General features: G+C 38.0%; 1 long non-coding RNA gene across 3 annotated transcripts in view; it reads right to left on the reverse strand.

The window, feature by feature from the left end:
* The window catches only part of LOC140706528 (uncharacterized), a 52,959-nt gene extending 37,003 nt beyond the window's left edge, over positions 1 to 15,956 (reverse strand). For all 3 annotated transcript variants that reach the window (XR_012086187.2, XR_012086185.2, XR_012086186.2), the window contains exon 1: positions 15,834 to 15,956. This is a non-coding gene — a long non-coding RNA (uncharacterized LOC140706528). The remainder of the gene's footprint in view (positions 1 to 15,833) is intronic.
* Between the last annotated feature and the right edge of the window lie 320 nt (positions 15,957 to 16,276).

Consider the following 16,276-nt stretch of genomic DNA (forward strand, 5'->3'; position numbering starts at 1 on the left):
ATGGGTGTGATTTGACACCTTATACAAGGAAAGAACACTCTCTAGAGTTTTGTTGTTGCCTTGAATTGTATCTCTGAGTAATCTTGTCTAAACCAAGTCAAGTCAGTCAGGACTCTCTGGCTCTGTACAAGTGCAAGAAGGCAGTGCAGATGCAATATATATGGTGGCCAACATAAAAAGAACCTAGGCTAATCATCTGATCCAGCTTACACAGAATTCAGTCCCATTCTTCCAAGAGGTCCACCAGGAAGCTCTGAAGGACAACAGTCCACAACAACTATTGTGTTCTTTACAGACCTGGGAGATCATATCAATCATATGCAAGATGGAAGCTTGGAATGGGATTGAGAGTCCAAGACTTCCCTCTTAGCAATGGCTTTAGCAGCTGTAGCACAACTCGTAGTGAATTCTGCCCATTTCTGGGACACTGCTGGATGTTGCAAGAATAACATTAAGAGCCAGGAGGGCTGGTTATGTCCAGCCCCTAGATTACAGTATGGCGTGATCTGACTGCTATGCTCTGCAATGCTGCTTCTAAAACTAGATTTCAAATTAGCTGACCATCTCAGGGCATGATAGGCTCCTGAAAACCTCAAGCTGATATAAATTCACAGTTTGGTAAGCAAATGTAAACACACACAAATTCCCCACATTTGTTTTCACCTGAAACAAAACCACTCTTCACAGTACAAGTGTCTCATTGGCTCTAGTGCCAACCACCAAGACAGAAGGGAAGGCACCATACCAAAAGAGTGAAGACTGAGAGGGAATTACAGTTTCAAATATGTTCTGAGAATGATTTATTAGCTCACTACATTTCAAATCTCATGACTCTTGTTCAGGGGAAACAGACTTAATCAATTCAAAAGATAACTAACGTTGTATTTGACACTTTCTTTCTTCAACCTACTACAAATGACATTACACAGAGCAAAGACCTTTACATCTGGTTCTATGAACTGTCATAAAACCAATCAGTTATCAGACTAGGCTGAGGACATTCAGCTTCCGATTCCCAATCAAGCATGAAACTCAAGAGAGGTTCAGACTCTGAGAGTAACACAGCTCGTAGGGTTCTTGTGAGATTGATAGTTTCTCCATCAGATATCCTCATCTTTGCCTCACTGGTGGAAAGATGGAACAACAAAAACAACAACAACTCTGCCAAGAAAAAGATGCAATTGTGTCACACCTCATCTGCGAATGTCCAAAGATTCCACAGAGTGACAAAATTAGTGCACTGGTTATTATGCCAAAAAAAGAGTAACTTGCCAGCCTCCAATAACCCATGGGAACATCAGATAGAGAAGGTGTCAGAAAATGACAAAGTCAAGATCTCGTGGGATTTCTGGATCAAACTGATAGAAACCTTGAACATCACACACCAGACATAATAGTAATAGAACCCAGAAATGTCTGAATCATTGATGTTAGAATTCCAGGGGTTGAAAATAAAGAACTGGAAAAACTAACAAAATAGAGAGATCCGGCAATTGAAACATCTCACTTTTGGATGAAACACACTACAAGGTCCCTGCAGTCATCAAGGCTCTGGGAACAATATTTCACACAGCATTATAAGAAGTTGCAGACCTCAGAAATAACACCATAATATCTATTTTTTAAAAAGAGCAATATTATAAACAGCATACATACTGCACCAATATTTAAGAGATACTTAGGTTTTTGGTTTAAAAAGTAATATTTATTAATGTTAAAACTATTATATTTTATATCTATTATATTAATTACAACTGTTAATATTTAAATATTAATATTAAAAATAGTGCAAGAAAAAAACAGAAATACTTATTTCTTCAATGTAATTACCAGATGTGGCCACTAGTGGGAGCCATAGACAATGGATTCACTAGTAGGTTTCTTATTATCTGCTATTTTTGGTATATGTGGTGGGCTTGGAAGCAATCCCCTGTGGATACGGGTGTCCTACTGTAATAAAATTAACAATAATGCACAGAAAGTGTTAGTTTATTTACTCACTTACTGGAAAAACATCTGTGTATAAATCTGAACTCTGGTTCCTCTCAAAGCTGTACTGACATTCAGAGGATCCAGAAAAAACAGATCACCAGAGTCAAGATGAAATTCATTTGTCCTCCATTTCCCATTGCACATTTTAGCTCCAGCATTGTGGATTTTACTCCAATTCTATTAAGAACTCAATCTACTTATATATTTCATATTCCCAAGCAGCCACATTAGTATTGATATCGCTGCAGGTTATATCAGTGCAAACATGCCTATCTGATGTTGCATCAATACTAATAGGACTTTTCATGTTGGCCACGGCTCTATGGGAATTTTCAGAAGCTATTATGTGTACAGCATAAATATTTATGTACATGTATTTGCCAATGTACGTACATGCACAAAGAGGCGGGCAGACTGAGTTAATCAGAGTCAGTTTGCAAACTTCATTGCTTGTAGATAAAGAAAATATATATGTATTAACATATCAATAGCCTATACATGCTGAGAGAGTGATTACCCTTTACATCTTCAGGCCCCCCAGATATGCCACAGAAGAATTAACACTCTAGTTTAAATATTCACTCTATTTTTGTGTCTGCATCTTCTCCCTTTTTTCTTGTACTGTCCCCTTCCTCATATATTCAAAATCTCTTATCTTTCTTATTCTCTGTCCCTTTCTCTTTTCTACATCTTTCTCATCATTTTCCGTCCTCCCCTTTCTTTTGTCCATTCATGTTCTTCACATCTTCTTCTCCATCCGACACTCAGTTCCCCCATCCTACCTCACCCCTTGTCTCATACTCTCTCTAAGCTTGGTTTGCTTGAATATCTCTACCTTGTGGTCATGTACTGCTGACTTCACATTTGCAATGGTGTGGACACACATCTGCGAAGGGATGACAGGAAAGATTAATAACATCATGTTCCCCTTCCTGTTGACTGTGAGCCTACCTAATGAACAAACAAACAAATCTAGAGGGTTTAAAAAAAAAAACCAGAAACCCAACCAGGGAGAAAATATTTTGCTGAACCAATTTGTTAAAGAAAGGAGGATTTTAAAAAATAATAAAACCTGATGATGATTAAATAGTTGTTTTTTTTCCCTTCCTAAGCATGTTTTATAGAAAAAGAATGCTGAAAACTAGGGAATCAATCTTCTGTTTGTAGTCAAAGAGCAGATATACAAATACAGTGTCTGCATACATAAAGAAAATTAGAAAGTGAGTGATACGAATCGTTGTTCTGTGCCGTGATGTTGCTTATGACTTAATGGCAACCCTATGGATTAGCAACCTCCAGAAGGTTTTGTTGCCAACAACCCTGCGCATCTCTTGCATACTCAAGGCCACAATGTGCTGAGATATACATGCCAATATCATCAGGGGCTTTCTGCAAGTCTGTGGGTGAATTCTCTTCTAGAAGTAGTGTGTCAACCTTCAACCAGGCAGAAGGAATATTTTACTAAACCAGACTCACACTTTGTCGCAGTATTCACACAAAACTGTGTCTGCAAGGTAGACACTTTACCATATTGTCATTTGAATAGTTGTAAACAAGGCCCTTACATTTCAGCCATTTAACGTGCATGAAAGTTGTGTAGGCAAAAAGCAGTGACAAGAAAAATTATCTCAGCAAATCTGTTCAGCTTTGTGCTTTGGTACTATTTTGTCCAATCTAGCATAATATCCAAAGGCAGTGTAATGTAAAGCAGGTACAAAGCACAGCACTGAAAAAATCCCTAGCCAGTCCCTCTCTGTGCCATGTTAGTCTTCTGCCTGAAGGAGAAATATATTGGGAAACATTATAAAATATGAAATATTTTGATTTGAAATGGTATGTATCTACTATGTCATCACAAAAATTCAGTTATCTTATTCTGTTGTCGGAACTGGAGCCACCCCAGATATTGTTGAACTCTAGACACTAATGGCCACTAGTCACCCTGTCTATGATTTTTTTCCCCTACCATATCAGTCAATGACAGCCAGTTGTGTGGGATGATGGGAGAAGTAATTCATGAACAACTGGAGGGTCAATGTTCCCCAAAGATTACTTCTACAAAAAAAATTAAGCCATCTCAGTCATGATACTTTCCTTGTGAAATGGGCTCCTGTTAGAACTTCACGATGCCCCCTTCCTCCCAACTCTCAAAAGGATGGCAAAGTCCTTGTTTTTCAAGGAAGTTTTCAAGGACATCTTACCCTGAGCTTTTATTTGTTGCCTGATTCTGCCATCTTTTAGGCTTTAGGTTTTACACAGGTCTTTTTTAAAATTTTATTATTATATAACACACAAACAAATAATCATCAAAGGGATACAAATAATTCCCTTTGTATCGGGGGAACGGGAGGTAGAACAAAACAAAACATAAACATAAACACAGGGAAGTATTTGCAATAATACAATATATAATATAATCCTGACCCCATGGCTCTGTTACGATACAAAAATACATGATATATCTTATATTCTCTACTCATGTTTGTTCCAGGGAGGTTTACATAGATCTTGATTGTTTGTCAATTTTAATCGAATGGATAATGTTTTCTTTGTGCTGTTGGTTTGTTGGGATACGTCTCTTTTTATTGTCAACCGCCCAGAGTAATGTTATCACTTAGTCAGGTGGTTTACAAGTATTTTAGACAGACAGACAGACAGACAGACAGACAGACAGACAGACAGACAGACAGACAGACAGACAGACAGACAGACAGACGACGACGACGACGAAGATAGATAGATAGATAGATAGATAGATAGATAGATAGATAGATAGATAGATAGATAGATAGATAGATAGATAGATAGATAGATAGATAGATAGATAGATAGATAGATAGATAGATAGATAGATAGATAGATAGATAGATAGATAGATAGATAGATAGAACCAAACTTAGTGTGCTTCTAGATCATGGTTCCTCACCGTGGGTCCCCAGATGTTTTTGGACTACAACTCCAAAAAAGCAATTTCCATAATCTCCTCAAATGGAATGGCCAAACCAGAAAACACACTCTCTGAGCTGGACTGGAAAATCTTGGAAAAACTGAATGGCTGGCCAACAGGCATCCTGAACAATAACACTCTGACATTTTGTTGCAAGTCCTGTTTGCAATAAGTTAACAACACAGGATTAGAGGGAGAAACAAAAGAAACTAAGAGCTCTAGCCTACATTTCTTTCTACACAAAATGCATTTAAATCAAATCTGTTTTCATAACAGCAAATAACATCCACAATGTAATTTGCAAAAACAATATCCTATGCACTCTGGCATAAATGAATGATGACTGAAGTGTATTATCTTAAGGAGATCTGGGGACTGCATTGGTAAATCTTCACAGCAGAGTGGTAAGGAGGCACCAATGAAGGTGTGACTATACTGGAAAGCTGAATTGAAGTAATTTGGCTTTGCTGCAATTTGAAATCACAGCAAGTGCTCGTGCACAAGCCGCAGATTGATTCGGGAGTTCATCATTCACACTGGATGCAATGTGATTTGTATTATGTCCCACAATTCCCCCTTCTTTCCTTCTTTCCTTCCTTCCTCTGGTCCCACCTCTGCCAATCCTTCCTTCCTTCCCTCCTCTTGTCCTGTCTCTCCTGATCTGACAAAAAACTGATGGAGGTGTAAATATGGGGAAAATATATTAACAATGACCTGGCAATAAGGTGATCTAGCACTAATTTCATATAAGATTTTAAAAAAAAACTAGAGAACAATCAGGGGAGAGGAAAGAATATGGAAGGGGGGATTTTCCCAAGTCCTGAACATCATGTCCCAACTACCTACATCTCCAAAACACTAACTACAGACACCTCTCCCAATCTTTACAAGAATGTATCACAACTAGCCACATTGAGGGGGGGGGAACTATTCAAATTGTCCTGGCTTGAAAAACTAGAAGCCGTTCTCCCCTGTCCCAGTGGCAGAAGGGGAAAATACTGCTTTGAGAACAAAAAACCCTGGACCTATTCAATTCAGCTTCTGCATCATGCAGCCAGTAAAAAAATGCTTGAGATTCATCCATTTTATAAGCAGAGCAAATCCTAGGTTATTTATTATGATATTTGTTTATTTCATTTATATTCTTCTCCATTAGTGTGCAGCACTATTCTGGGTGGTTAATAGTGTGATAAAATCTAGCAGAACACTGCAAAGAAGAAGAAGAAGAAGAAGAAGAAGAAGAAGAAGAAGAAGAAGAAGAAGAAGAAGAAGAAGAAGAAGAAGAAGAAATCACAATCATAAAACAATAGAATAATAATTAAAAATCAGAGTTAAACCACAACAGTGACATTTCTATATAGGCTGCAGGGTATGAGATGAAAAAAATCAGGTGAGGTTTCATTCAAAGGATTCTTGGAAGAGCAATGTCTTCAGCAACCTCTTAAAAATGGAGAGGGAGGAGGCCAGGTATAGATCGGCTGAGGGTCAATTCTAGAACACTGGTGCCACTGCTGAGAAGACTTACATCTTGATGATTTTCTGGCCACCTTTTGGAGTGACTAGGTAGTTGCAGCATGACTCTCTAAGCAACAGTCACAAGCCCTCCAGTGGTGGTAGAGATCTGCAGTCAACAAAGCCATAACAATCCAACAGGGAGGCAGACAGGAAGGAAGGCTCTTCTATATCTTTCTCACACAAAACTATCAGAAGAAAAATGGAATTTTTTGAGGACTTTGAGTATAGAGCATTGGACACCCTTCTGAAAATTCCCATAGAGCCGTGGCCAACATGAAAAGTCCTATTAGTATTTATTGGTCCTCAGGGTTGTCTTCCTTGACCAAAACTTTTCTCAAGGGACTTTCCTTCAGAACTACATAGTAGGTAGGTAACTGTCATCAGGACAGTTTGGTTGAATGAGTGCACTAAAATACTGTCAAATATTTTACTGACTGAAACAGTGGATTTCCTCGCTCCTCTTTCATGTAAAAAAGGCATCATAACTGGAAGTTGAATGTTACTTCCACACTAATTTATGAAGAGTGTTCTTCATCATACTAGAGTAGTGGTTCCAAACCTTGGGTCCACAGATGCTCTAGGGCAGGCTTGTCCAACCTGCGGCCCAAGGGCCGCATGCGGCCCAGGTCGGCTCATAATGCGGCCCAGTGCAATTTTTTATTTTAAAAGAAATTCCAAAGTTTCAAGTTACACTGCTGGCACTTGTGGCTGGAATGCGGCTGGGGCACGTCACAATGGTAGGGGGGGAGAGAGGGAAGGGAGGAAGGAGCGGGAGGGAAGGGGAGGGGGGCTGCATGACTGCATCGCGGCATCCCCGTCAATAGGTGGACCCCCTCCCTGCCCCATAAAGCCACCAGAGTTGAAGCTGGCAGCCTCTGCTGTCTGAGATCGCAGCTGCCGGTAAGCGCACTTGGAGCGGGGCTGTGGAGGACGGCTAGGGCTGCCCCCCCCATGCAGCCCAAACCAAATTTTAATCTTCTAATGTGGCCCAGGAAAGGTGAAAGGTTGGACACCCCTGCTCTAGGGCTACAATGCCCAGAAATCATGGCCAGCACCGCTAGCAGTGAAGGCTTCTGGGAGTTGTAGTCCAAGAACATCTAGGGACCCAAGGTTGGGAACCACTGTGCTAGAGGATAGCAGGCTATCTTAGGTGACAGTTTATGCTGGATGGGACACACAAATGAATTCACTCAACAGTGCTTCATCACTCCTCATCTTCCAGCATCAGTCACTTGAGGTGCCTGTCTTACCCTGTCTAACACTAGGGCTGGCCAAGGGCAACACTGAATCGTGTCAAGGCTCAGGTAGAACAAACACAGTAGCAGTCTTTAGTTTCCTCTGAATCAAACACTATTTTAAAAGCAAATTACCTGTTTTTTATACCTATTAATGGAATTCCATCCCAGATGCAATAGTTCACACTTCCTGACCTGAACATTTCCAAATGCTATGTCCGACAAAATAAGCAATATAAAATGAGAGCAATCCCCAAAGCTGTTTTTTTGTCATTATATCTGGTCAGATTTGCAACCCTTATTCTGTAACTGATATATCTGGATCTTTGGCACCCTAGGCAAAGGGTGATACATAACAAGAATATGGGAACATTAAAAGAAAATAGGATTATAAGAATTTGGAAAACAATAAACACCATGAGCATGAAAGATAACTGACCAAGTTCAGATAGATGGTTTTGTAAACCACAGTCAGGATCTTATTGCTATTACAAACTATAGTAGACCCATTCATGAATTGTTAAATAATAAGCCAGCACTTTAGTAAATACTATTGTATCAATGGGTCTACTGTAGGTAAACCTAATGATAGGATATTGGCCCATATTTATGGAACAGGAAATGAACAAAAGAGTCAGACATTCTGCTGTCTCTCCTCTCCTTTGTCAGCTTCTGGCTGGAGATCCTGGTTTGTCTTAGGCCAGATATAATGAGGAATTCTGGTTTATGAAAGGCTTGGAGATGTTCCAGACCTCATCAAGTTCCCCAACTAATGAAGCAAGCTGCAGTGGAGGGATCCCGCTGTTATATCTCAGATTGGAGATAGTAGCAGAGTTCCCCACTTTGCTTGCATTTCTAATAGAAATGGTAGCAATGATGTTGCCCAGTCCAACCTTTAAAAAAAATTAGGGGGGAGGCATGCAGCAAAACTCTGGGGTCAATATTCATATTATACTTTAGTAAATCCAGATACAACATTACCTGCCCTATCAGAAATAACGAGACAGACACAGGTATATGGTACAACTAGGGCCACAACTTCATTAACTTATTTATAACCCAAACTTTCCCTTTTACAAGGGGGCCTACCGTAGCGCCTGAGACTGGTCCAGACCGCCAGTCAAGTTCCTATAACAAAAGCGTGCAGCCCCAAAGTAACCAGCTAACGTCATTCTTACCATAAAGAGTAGACGTATGGGCCAGTTTCATCAAGCAAAGGACGGGTGAAGCAAGGCTGGGCAGCCTTCTTGAAGACTTTGCTCACGCTGATTCCCTTGCCCGATCTGACACAGCCACTTTGGCTGTGTCCATCTCTTCCGTCCGGGCGGGCAAAGAAGCCCTGCTCCAGCAGCTACATGCCTCATGGAGAGCCACTTTTGTGCCAAAGAGACTTAACCAGTTGTCATCAAAACTCATCAGCCTAATTTGCATAACATGGAAATTAAATAGTCCAATTTAAATAATTTGCAAATTTGTATAACATGTTGATTAATGCAGATTTTTCATACTGTGCAAATCAAGCACATTAATTGTTGCATTATTTTTCTACCAATGGCTAGTATTCTGTTGCATAGTTGCACTGGTATAGCAGGATGGAAAAGCAAACATGCTGCTTATATACCACCCCATAGTGCCTAAAGCACTCTCTGGACAGTTTACAAATTAATTATGCAGGCTACACATTGCCCCCTCTCCCTGAAAACTGGGTACTCAATTTACTGACTTCAGAAGGATGGAAGGCTGAGTGAACCTTGAGCCAGCTACCTAGACTGAACTTGGGTCATGTGCAAAGTTTTGGATGCAGTACTACAGTTTAACTACTGGGCTCCTTACTGCCTCACTGGCAACAACAGATTGTTGCTAATTCAAGAATCCCTGCTTAAGTTTCTGGGTGCGTGTGACTCATGTTCAATAAGACAGAGCAAGGCACATCCAAAATTCAAGGGGGGACTTTTTGATTAGCAACAAACTGCTGCTGTTGGTGACTTCACTTCCACTACACTGGCACAGTTATGCAACAGCATCCTGCCCAATATAGTTTAACCTTGGAATCTTATATACATTACACACTACTCTGAGGGAGCCAATATATAATGGTCTGAGTGTTGGATTTAGGACAGAGAGATGCAACTTCAAATCTCTGCTGACTCACAAAACTTACTTCATTATCTTTGAGTCAGTCAGTACTTCTTATCCAAACCTACCTTACAGAATTACTTTCAGAATAAAATGGGGAGAGGGAACAGTGCAAAAACAGCCATGAACCCATTAAATTGTGAATGGCTCATTCATTGGCTGATCACACAGAAAGGTTTTATTCTCTCTCAAACAATGGGTCAAAGCACTGACTGTAACTTTTGCAGTGTATCTCAAGTCTCATAAGAGCTAAAAGTTTACTTTTATTTTAAAAAAATGAAAGGTCAGAATCCAGACCAGAAGATGGGCTAAACGGTCACTGGGTGACACCTCTGAAAGTGTGTGTGGGGGGTCAACAAGTAATATGGCAACCCTGTCTATCAGCACCACATGGACAGCTCTCCCACAATTCAGGACAAAGTCTACTGCAGGTATTAATCCAACCTCCATTGATTCCTTTTATTAACATCAGAGATAAGATATTTTAACAAAGGAACAAACTGCTCTTTTTATATCAACAAAGCATTTAAAAATAGGTCCTGCCATCCACATTTTAACCTATCATTTTGCCACTAAGTTATGAGCACTCCTGAGCATGCTTAGTCTTCATTAGGCTGTTTGGGCAGTGTAGGGATCCTACCCACCCCACATTAAGACTTCCTTTTGTTTTGGACTTCTTTTACCTCAGGGGTCTGTTTAAGCATGCTGATACTCTCTTCTCACTCCTCAGTAGTCCTATTTTGGCTACAATCCCAGTGATAACAGCTGAGTGTGCTCTTGGAAGAAGTGATCCTGACAGCTTTAGAAGGTTCAAAGCTCTTCACATGGAATATCTCTACAATCTTTACAACAATTGCCCGATGTTAATAACATCAAATTGTAGATAAGATGGAAGGTGAAAAAGAAGAGAGTTGGGGTCCTTCTTAAGGCCACCTGTTGTGGTAGATGTGAGATTTAAACCAGGGACTGAGTGACAGTTCGGTCACAAGCAGCATATGAACTCTTTCTTTGTTTCCTACACATGCAAAACATCTGCCTGTTCTCAGTTTTACCTACTGCAACTCACAGCCTCAGACACAACCAGATTCCACTGATCTGAATGGAATTGTTCATGTATCACATTTTAATAATCACTTTTTTAAAAAATCCTCTCTTCCACTATAGTTAGTACACAATGACACCAAACTTCTCCTATTTGTTTGTTGTCAATGACCAGTGTTGTCCTCCAGTTCATTTTCCACTGTCTACCAGCAATAGCAGGGGCTCACTTATTTACTGTTTAAAAAAACATTTTTTAAAATGACACTTCAAGGCAATTAGATGCACTTTTGCTTAAAAGTCTTTCATTTTTAAAATAGTTTATGCAACTCTGCTTTCTCCTTTAGTAATGAATTTGACCTTTATTTCAAATATACCTGCTTCACAAAGATAAAGAAGCAAACTTTGCAGATTCACAAAAATGGGAGTCTTTGCATCTTTGCATGTATTCTTTGGAAACAGACATGTTCACAGAACATTTTATGGGTTTTTCTAGACATGGGCATTAAAACGTTTCAAAAATATCAGATTACCTGTAAAGTAAAAAACCTGAATCTTTGACAAATTTCCCCAATTCAACAGGTTTGCTTAATCATGCTAATGTTAAGTATCAAAGTATTAATTAATGTTAAGTATTAAAATGTTTTTGAAATACGAACCTATGTCTAAAGTCAAATACCTGAATCTCTAATACGTTTTTCCCCAATCCCAAAATCTTACTCAACCACAACATCCATTAAAAACATCCAGGCTCCACTGAACATCATACTGTTTCAAATTCTCAGGCATTTCTCCCCAGGAAATTATGTTAGAGTTCATAAAATAATAGCCCTTTAGTGTCTTAAAATATGAATGAAATTGCAGAAGAAAATGCCTTTGTAAATAATCAATGAGTAATTAAATTTAATTTTGACACTGTGCCAAAGCTTTTTTCAGAAGAAGGAAAAAATGAACTAGTAGAAAACTGCACAAAGGATCTACCTGTATAATTAGTTATCTAGCAAAAACCAAACTCCTTTTATAAGGATTGATTTCTCCCTTACTTTTTTAGAGTTTACATCTTGTGCATCTAAACTGCAAATACTTTCCAAGGAACATACAATCAGGTGCCTTTGATAATACCACAGATTAGAGATACCAAATAGATATTTAATTTAGATAGAACAAAACACTTGCTATGGGAAATAAATAGCAGTTTATTAATGAAAAGTCTTTTTGTTGATGCCTAATGACCATTGCATTTGGCATTTCTATTAATCTGAAATAAATGTGTTTAATAATCAATCAGCATTTGTTTATCATGCAATAATGGTCTTATTAAATGGGAATTAAATGCCTATTACAGAATGTTAACTTAAAGCATCACCACATCTTTTGAATGAGGCTACAATAATTAATTCTTGTGCTGCTTAAAAGGGAGTAGCAGATTTCATTGTTACAGTATTGTAATGTACATTACAAAGCCCATAATTGAGAACTCTGAACTACAGAACACAAAAAGAGAGAGATAAAACGTTTCTAAGGGCCAATTAAAAGGAATACTCAGCTTTCTAATTCTAGCATTCAAAGGATGCTTTTGGCTGGATTTTTATAACTTTACATTTTGAAATGAAAAAAAAATATATTATCTTCTGTGGGGTTTATTACCCAGCCAGAAAACAATGCTCCGTGCTTCTTTTTATTCACATCAGACATGTTCTAACAAAGCAATAGACTGTATTTTTGAAATCAACAGAGCATGTAAAAAAATCAGTGCTTCTTCCATCATTTAAAAAACTGATCTAAATGTTAAGATGTATATATCCCTCTTGAAGAACAAGGTATATTGGGATTTAAAATGCAACAAACCATACAATGACCTCCTTCTCTTCAAGTTACTGCCTTAGCATCTACGTCAAAACTCACAGCATCTTACAACTTGATTCAAACAATCTGACTTCTTCAAGAGTAAATTCCACTGGCTTAACTTAAACTTACCTATACACTTGACGACACATAGAAATAATTGTATATTATAAGAATTATAACAATAATTGCTCGTAATTTCCACTGGTTTCACCTTAAACTCATTTAACTGATTTAAACTTATGTAACAATACATTTTAGCAAATGTAATAATTGTACGCTTTTTAAACAAATCTAATATCTATAATGAAGAAAAACAATAAGCAAATTCGGATTCATACAAGGTCATTGATAAATGAACTAGCACTTTCTTAGCATCTCAAAAGTTAGAGGATACCCTTTGCTGAGGCAGAGATTTCTAAGATGTAGAGTAGATAACTATAAAGGGAATAACAAGAAACTCCAAACCTTAAATTACTGAGGGGTACTTCTCTTTTTTGTTTCTCTCAATATTATAGTCGACCCCTCAGTGTACAGAGTGCAGTCATCTTTCTTCTAAGACAGTACAGTGCTGTGTAAAATGGGTGTTTTATTATAACTGAAAATAGCCTGCCTGTTGAGAAGTGTTTCGATTATTATGAGAGAGAAAATGTGTGTGCTTTCTTTTAGTACACAAGTTCACTATCTCTGCAAATTGCAGCTAAGTGGATTTCAGCTGCACAAAGTAATAGATTGCAAACAATTCCATCTGCATTAAAACAAAATAGCTGACAATTTCTGACTAAAGAAGAGGTTCAAAGTGTCAGAATCGTCGTCTTGCTTTGCCGTCTCTTTTCTGCGAAATCCAAAGAAAAATCTTTGAAACTACACAGTTACAAAACAGAGCTGTGCTAAACGCATCGCATGTCCCAACGTGTGGGTAGCTTGCACAAATTCATCAAGTGTTTTCTCCTGTTGAGTTTCAGCACCATTTTATTAATTCTGGTGGTTTGGCTGTGTAAACACATTGGGTTTGATTATATAATATCTAGATTATATTAGATGGGGCAATGACAGTCAAAAGAAAAAAACTTTTGGACTTATGAAATATTACTAATTAGGTTTGTGGGTACAGCAATATTCAAACACACACAGAGAGACAGAGACTATACTGTGGTGACCCTATCTTAGTACATAACGCATGGTCACTGTGCATGAGTTTTGAAAGGGTGAATGTAACTTTTTTCCACCAGAAGGAGAGGAAGACAGATTGGTAAAAAGAGGACTACACTGAATCTCTTTTAGCCTGTAAGGGCACTGATAAATCTCTGTGATTTTGTTCCTGTTCTTGTTTCATCCCAAACGATAATATTTAAGCTCCAAATTCAAAATAGATATTTTATTAAATGAGTTAGGGAGTGATGGTTGCGGCCATGGAATACTTAATACAACTTAATGCAAAGCTTTCATCAGGAGGAAAATTCCATTTTCTTTTACATCTATCAGATGCTAAAGAACTGTAATATTGTAATCTTTCTATGGCATAAAATATTTAGATTTCCAGCCTAATGTAATAGAATGTACAGGTTATTCCACTTCAAGTGTATTACATGAAAGACTCAGCTTGCATTTCACAACTGAATTAGTTGGTATATTTAATGCTGGGAGAAATTGTCAGTTTCAAGCCTTAACAAATACAATATCTATGCCTCTCCATTATCACAAATAATGCTCTTCTTTCTGTATTTCTTTAAACCTCATCTTCATACTTCTTTAAATCTATGTAAATAACCTATTCATTTCTCTCCATCCTTATATTTGTGTATGCACAAACATGTGGATGTGGATGTGTCTCTGTGTGTCTGTGCCTTTTGAAAGCATAGTGATACATACATAATGAAGCATGTATCATTCTGCTTTCAGAAGTAGGGGAAGAAATGCTAGTAACCAAATTCCATAAATAAAATCTCTTTAATTTTACCAGTGCAAAGGGTCATAATTAAATGCTCACATTCTGTCACAAAAGCCAGTCAAAGCTGAGAAGATCTGACATGCTTTGTGCTTCTTGGCTTTGAAAAGTGCACTACAAAGGGGAGGGTGTCACTTGAAGAGCCAAAAAATCAGACGATTCTTCAAGGGTAGCAGGAAACATAGGAACATCTTGTTCTGTTGGTCAGACATTTAAAAATTATTAAGCTATGGAAACTCTTGTTTTTATAAGTAAGCCTTTTGCTGCTGGCGTTTAGCAGTCTTCTAAGAAAATGTTAACTGGTTATATAAAAGGCTAGGCATTCTAATGTGTCATTTGTTACATATTCTCTTCTCTCTCTCTCTGTTGTGTGTGTGTGTGTGTGTGTGTGTGTGTGTGTGTGTGTGTGTGTGTGTGCGTGCGCGCGCGCGCGCGCGTGCCCACAAAAATACAAAGCGTATGCAGAACTAAGAATTAGCATATGGGACTTTAGTAGAACTTCCATGTTGACAGTCTATATAGAAAACTACTGCTTGTTTAATTACTGGACTTCAGACACATCTTTCAACGTTTGTCAGTGAAATAATGTACACTTTTCTTTTTGCTGTGGTAAGTCTAGTTATATAAAGGAGTATGTGTGTTTTAAATGCACACAGAGACGCATGGATTTGGGATTATTCACTCTAACATATGTTTAGTCAAGTTACAGCACTTACATTGCACCTTCAGAATTAACAGGACAATTTATATCTTTCCCCTGGAAGCTTCCGACCAGACTGTAGAGTTTCAATGGTAGAGGGGTATTTTATGCCTTCTAATTATGCTTTAAAATAGTATCATGCTTTTCGGTGGTTTCATCTTCAGAATCATTTTTAAGACGTTCAGAACCTATTAAAAATATTTTTCAAAGCAAAATGAAATAGGAACTGGAGCCAGATAGAAATCAGGTTCAAACAGGTTGATACAGTTGGAGATCATAAGTTTTAAACAATCTGATCTTTGTTTAGTGTTTTATCAAAGTAGGAAAACAATGCTTATGAAACAGCTACTGGTGGCTGAAATACAATAGGTATGAAAATAAATAAATAAATAAATAAATAAATAAATAAATAAATAAATAAATTCACAGTTTAATCCTCAGTGAAAAATTAAATAAAACATAAACAGAAAAACTCACCCTGAAAGCAGAAAGTACCTGGCACTACGAATTATTTTCTTGCTCTAAGGAAAACAGTTAGACTCAGTGGACACAATTCAGGCTTCTATTGTAGTTATATAGGAAGTTTTGTTTTATGTTAACTGATGTTCAGTGGAGAACCAATTAAATATATATATATATATGTGTGGGTGGAATCTCCTTAACCTTGTTTTCTGTGCTGCTTTTTGAGAAATAAGTTCAAAGCCCCAGAGTGCCACCTCCTGGCCGTTCCTACCTATGGGGGAGAAATTTAAAGTCAGCGAATAATTTAAGCTTCTTGCATTGCCAGACAAGCCATTAGGCCAATAGATAATGGTATTATGAAAGGTGAGATTGAGAACTAACCATACTCCCCTATATGATTCTACTCAGAAGGAAGCCCACTTAAAAGATTTATTCCCAGATAAGTAAGATCAGGATTG

Source organism: Pogona vitticeps, chromosome 4, assembly GCF_051106095.1.
Source record: "Pogona vitticeps strain Pit_001003342236 chromosome 4, PviZW2.1, whole genome shotgun sequence".
Classification (NCBI taxonomy): domain Eukaryota; kingdom Metazoa; phylum Chordata; class Lepidosauria; order Squamata; family Agamidae; genus Pogona; species Pogona vitticeps.